The sequence below is a fragment of the Buteo buteo genome, chromosome 25 (genome assembly GCF_964188355.1).
Source record: "Buteo buteo chromosome 25, bButBut1.hap1.1, whole genome shotgun sequence".
Lineage (NCBI taxonomy): Eukaryota > Metazoa > Chordata > Aves > Accipitriformes > Accipitridae > Buteo > Buteo buteo.
This window is the reverse complement of record NC_134195.1, coordinates 17,752,717-17,759,267: the sequence shown is the minus strand read 5'-3', so window position 1 is coordinate 17,759,267 and position 6,551 is coordinate 17,752,717.

The following is a 6,551-nucleotide window of genomic DNA, read 5'->3' as shown; positions in this document are numbered from 1 at the left end:
GAGATCAACCGAAAACTTTAGCTGGTAACATGTCATGGGGCGGGGGTTAAAGGTTTACAAAGCAACTGGCTGCACAAATCACAGGGCACTACTGAAGTACGACTTTAGGAGAAACATGTGAATCACTGATTGCTCATTAGCTGATCATGGCTGTGACCTTGGCTACAAGATCTTCAGGATCTTTACTGACAACCCTAAAAGGGTTTCCGTGCCTTTAGCTCCCTTCCTGGTTATCGTCATAGCTGTACAATGACTGTGATCTTTGAACTGACCAATACCCTATTAAGGTTGATACAGTAGGAAGTAGATACTAATGTTCTGGCAAGCCAGAACACAAATAAAATAAGAGTCTGCAGAAAGCAAAATAGATTTCTCATGAACTACTTTAGCACCACAAGCAGGGTGCCAGTGAGGAGCAGAAGGATGCAGTTCTGTAAAGAGCTCCAGAAAGGGCAAATTCCTTAAATATGTGAAGGGCAGCTGCTTTTCAAAAGTGTTTTCTTGCAGCAACTCTGCCTCGAAGGTAAGACGGCTCTACTTTTTATCCTTGTGCTAGTCTGTCATTTACCTGGGCGCTGGGGGAAAGAGGTGTCCAACTGCCCAAGCTTTCCCTCAAAGCACTACGTAGCCAGCTTACAAATTACAAGGCAAAGGAGATGAAAGGCCAGCGATCCTCCAGCGATACGTGCTCCTGCACACACAGGGGACAGTTTCAAGAAGGGGGGCAACCACCTGGAAGGAGCAGATGAAGAGAGATCAGCTTTATGTTGGCCCAGGGAAACGTTGTACAGAAAGTAAAGTTTGTCAGTGCGGGAGCACTGGTAGGAGACTCGCCCATATGGAACGCCTTATCTCAGAAAACAAGGGAAAACGAAAGCAATCTGAGTAACTAATCGAACTAGTACAAGGAGAAGAGTTTGCAGCAGTCCCTGGAGATGCGTGTGTGGAGAGGGTCTGTAATGGAAGAAGAAAGATCGCCTGAGACCTGCTGCCTGGAGCACTCAAGCCCCGTTTGCAAGCTGAGGGCTTGCAAACTCCCACCTATTTTGCCGACCTGCCAGTCTACAAAAGCCACGTGTTACAATTACTTCGGCTCTTTTAAGACCCCAGTTATAAAACCATTGGCAATCTAAATATTTACCAAAGTAGTCACACCTTGGTATGTGACCATGTAACGTAAGAACCGCAAACACGAAAGGTGGATTTATGGTGATCATAAAATTTTCATTCCGAGTTTCCTGACTTCCAGAGACTTAAGGCCTGACCTTCCCACAGCACACTTTCCCCGCTGTTCACGACAACAGTACTGTACTCCTGACACCCTTGAACATTTGCACCTAATTTTTATTTTCCTGTGTCTGTCTTGTGCTCGCTGGTTCTTGATAGGGATTTCTCTGCTAAATGAGTCTCATTTTGTATGTGATGCTGGGTAGCGCATACACGGCAATCTTTAAATCCCAGTTTCGCTCTTCGGATCTTCAGTGCTCACAAGATAGTCTCTCTACTCTAATAATTTACATGAGTCTTTTCTCATGTTTTCCAGTTTTTCAACACCTTTGCATTGGATATGGACAGTAGAATTAGACACAATATTTTCTTAAGTTTACAAAGTTTTTTGTAATACTGCCTAGCAAGATCCTGCTTTCCCCATGTTCTCTTCCAAGGCAGTGTTGCAGCCTTTTCCCTACAACATAAAGTTCATATGAGCTGTTAATTCGCTGTCACCCCACACAGTTTTTGAAAGTCATTGTTTTCTGGTCTATATGCCATCACCCTGTCCATGTGATCTCCACCACTTGCTCCTTGATTAATTGCTTTGCATGTCACTGTATGAAATGGCAATTTGTTTGAACACACCCAGACTAACATTCTCGCTCTATACAACTTTCCTCTTCATTGTTTGCTGTGTATGTGGCAAGTAGCGACCATTACCACTCTGCCTCTTTTGTAATCATCTCTTATTTGTGTGGTGGAACTGCCCATCGCATAAAAATGCTGGTCTAAATAACTCCACCTTTGCAAAACCAGTGTGACAGCAGAGTTTACTCATCTAGTTCTTTTTCTCCCCACTGCAGTAAAAATAGGAGGAAAAGCTATTTTTTTTTACTTCTCGAACTATAAACGTATACAAACACACAGGATTTGAAGAACAGAGTGACTGACTGAACAGAGTTTTGTAAGAATCCCTGGGCCTCCAATGCCAGAGACGTATCTGCTGTATTCAAATCAAAAGGATTCAGTATGTGCAGGCATTTGACCCGCAGACCCGCAATAAATGCTGTGCACAACAGTACCTGGGCTTTTAGAATTCAATGCTGAGCTAGGGATCTAAGGCGTGGATTAATCCCACTTTTGACTTCAATGCCTAAATTAGCTTTGTCTTCCTAGAGAAAGAGGAGGAGGTAGGGAAGGGAGAGGTATCTGGGTTGAACCAAGCTCTTCCAGTGACCTTATCTCAGTGTGCCTATAGAGGCAATCAAGGCCAATTAGGCTGCTAATTTAGGCCACCAGCTATGTACCTAAATGGTAATCCAGATCTACCACCCCATACAAGCTGAAGCAGAAGATTTGGACTTCAACAGTTATACTAACATCGGTGTCTGCACGCAGGCACCTCAGACCAAAAAAAAAAAAAAACCAGAAGAAAGGTGCATCTGTAGCTGTGTCCTCAACAGCCTTTGGCACTTACGCTGGAATTAGCCACCACTTTAAGCTTGGATTCAGAGCCTGATGTAATATCTGCATCTGGAGGGTAGGTAGGGCACTGGGGCATTCTGGTCGCCCTTCTCCCTGGACTATTTCTGTTTTCTAATTCACTGACTGCCTACCATGAACTAAGTAGTCCTACGAACAGAAACCCAAGATCCTCTGCTCCCTCTTGGTACCCAGACCTGGGGCTGAATATTTAGGCCTGCTTTGCTTCTGGCTTTCTAAATCGTGCTTTCTTGGCAGCACATGATGATCCAGCTTAACCAGGAATTGGATATTGCTCTGCCCTCAACCAAAAGCCTGGTGGTAAAGCAAGTTCTTAAGAAGTGGCAATCATGGAAGAAAAACCTCAGAGAACAAGCCAGGTCAGTCACTCAGCAAACGTGCGGTGTGCGGCATAAAACACAAACCACCCTCACCTCCCAGCCCAGGCAACTTAAGCACCTCGGCATACCTCGCTAGATGGGCTGTTTAGGGAATTTAGGATGACTGGAGAGAAAGGATGAGGTCTTCCTTAATGCTGAGTGCTCATTAGTGCCAGAGAGCTGTGCCAGCATCTCCCGACCCAAGAAAGCAGCGTTACTGAATGCATTTAAGAGCACGATGGTCTCCTCCCCACATGGTGAGACTCTAGATTCTGAAATTCCAAGTTGTTCCCCGTAAGTTTAAATTTCAAAGATGCTTTAAGGTTTTTTTACACTGCAGTAATTAAAAAAGCCTGCCCTAGCGTATGGGGACAGCATGGTTTTGTTGTATCACGTACGGAGAAAGAGAAAAGGAGGAAGTTCACAGCCCTGATGCACTTCACCACTGGTTTAGTTTTTCTTCCTTCAGGGCACTGATCCTTCCAGGTTTTCTTAGTTTTCACCTCCTGGAGATCTGTATCGCCCCATTATTAATAGAAATAATTTGGCTGCTCCACCCCTTTCAGGTCAGTGTTGGCCACCTTGATCATCACAGCTCGATCTCCCTTTTTATCTTTGGAGGAACCATACCTGCGTGCGAAAGCTGCTGAAGCTGTAACTCTTGGGAGTGGCTATGAATGGTACTCAGAAGACTCATGCTTTTATATTTAGATACTGAGATAAATAATCTTATCTTCTGTTGCTTGTTATTTAGTCTGCAATTGCTCATTGTATTTATATTTCTCTGAGGCTGTTAGAAAAGACACAAGCCTAATTTATCGAGTAACAAGCACTTTATGAAGAGCAGACAGCTGGGAAGTGAAACACATGTTGAAATTAAATGCTTGAAACAATCTTCATCGGGAGGATTTTGTTAATGCCTCTCAGGCTTTTGGACTTTACAGCTCTACCAAAACAGCGTTTTGGTGAAACTCTCGTAACTATGCCTCCATTACCCGGTTTACAGAATACGCTTTCCACCAGCGGCTAGCAAACGGTGCTATCGCAAGGAACAGCGGCAAACTACCAACTCTTGGTAATGCACTTCAGACCACAGCTTTTCCAGAGCTAGTATTGGCTTCTCTTACAAAGTTGCTTGGAATGAACAAAGTCTAGTTAACATAGCTGCAACTTAGTATGTGCTTAAGAGAAGCCTTTCTTTCACTAATTCCATTAAACTATATGAACACAGATCCAGAATTCTTGAGTATTCTCACCTATGACTTGTAGCATGCAGGCTTCAGTAAGATACCATTTTGCTGGAGATTCATCTTACCGAAAAGAAGTATGATTATTCCTCCGTATCTTTCAACACCTTGTACATCTTCAGCTCCACTGTCACAAATCTATTTGCTTTAATTCAAATCTCTCCTGTGTTAAGACAAGCAATCGCAAATAGCAAATAAAAATATTTCAATGAAAGTGGGTATGTGGTGGGAATCTGGCTGGTCGCTAGCGGTACTGTTGTATTTTAGGTTAACAACTCACACCTAGCGAGCAGGAGATGCACAGAACTCCTCGTCCTGCTTCATCCCAGAAGAGATGCCAGAAACCACCACATCAGTAATCCGGGTATTCTCCGTACCCCACCCAAGGCAGCAGCCAGCACCAAGCAAGGTTTTCAAAAGCAGCAGCAGGCAACAGGTAACGACAATTAGTGGGTAAGTTTCTTGTTAACCTCACCACTTAGCAGTTTGTTGCAACCAGAAGAAATTAGAGGAAGTGAGAATTGGATTTATAGCAACAGACTCCACTAATAGTGACATGTTTGGCAGTAGCGGAAGGCACAGCCTAGACACAAGGCCATCTCCCTCTGCCAAATTTGGGAGACTGCCTCCAAGACAGAGATATCAAAGCACGTAAAAATGAAGCCGTTGTGAGGATTTTTAACATAGGAGAAAAAAAGAAGTGCATTTTACTAGCCTTGTTCTCAGGAAAGGCTCAGCTGCTTTTATGAAAATAAAACTCAGCCTATCTGGCCACATGGTTACAACCGAGAAAAAGGTCCTAAACATAACCCGTCTTGAAAAGACACCTGCTCTGCTTGTAGGTGTGCTATTGTAGTCCGAGAGAGAAATTACCTTCTGCTATTTAAACTGCACTGAATTTATCTCAATTCAGATTTTCTCCTGAGATGTATTAAATAAACCTCCTTCAAATGGAACAACTTTATTCATAGAAACATTATCAAAACAGTAAGAAGGGAGAAGGAAACCCAGGATTTCAGAGGTAAGCTGCTAAACCACAGGGGCAACCCATCTTACAGTTTGTGGATCATTATGATTAGTTAAGTTACAGACTGGAACTACAGTAAGTGAATGTGATGACCAATTTACCACTGCTGACAATTGACAATATATATTCCAGTACCTTAAAGATGTAATTATTAATTTTTAGAAAATCTACTCTGTGGGCAGGTTCCACCCAAGTATGTAGAAAAAACAATTTATACTGTAAAAAAACCCCACAACTGAGAAGCCCTTAATTAGAACAAACCTATGAACTTCTGCAATAAATGACTGGATGCCATTAAAATAGGAGTTAGTATTCTACTGCACACTCATCATAAGGCCTTGCTAGCTACTGGATTGCCAAGAGGTTACTTCAGCTGTAAAAACCGAGACAATTAGAGTACACCCAAATCAATCAATAGAGCTTGATTAGGAAAGAACACTGTGAAACGGTGACTCCTTTAAAATCCGAGGGTCTCAAATACCCCAAACCAGAAAATAGCCTAATTTCAGTTTAAAGAAAAGCAATTTTTTCCAATTCAAACAGTACACAAATACTAGACTGTTACTCCCCTATAGCTGCCATCCTGGATTATGAGAATTCCACCACGCACCCAGGAAACCAGGCACAGAGGTGGGTCCATGTACATGCAGAGGGAGAGAAGGGGTGAAAAGCAGTTAGAAGTTCAGAAAAATCCTACAAATACCCAAGTATTTTTCCTTCCCTAACTTCCTTTTCCCAGATAGCTTCTACGATAAAGACCTTCACAGACTATTCATTTCTAGGATGATTTATCAAGCTATAAAACATTATCTGTGGTCACCTCTGCTACAAACTTCTGCACACTTGACAGTGTTTGCCAATAAGGCAGAAGATTCTGCAGTTAATCTGAGAACCCCCATTAAATTGAAATTGAACAGTTTCTGTGGAAGTCTGTTAGAGACGGAGAGTTCACAGTGATCTGTTCTTGCAAAAAAAAAAAAAATCCTGAGAACCACTGACTTTAGATATTTCCATATGAAGTATCATTCTAAACAGGGGCTGAAGCCAAAACAGTGTAATTGCCCAAGCAGAAAAATCTTAACTCCTTCCCTGGTACGTAGTCTGTAAGTCGTGGGAGACTGATTTATTTTATCCACCTCATAACACATCTTCCTTCCTGCACTCACATACTCGCACACTTAAAATACTGAATAGACAAGAACA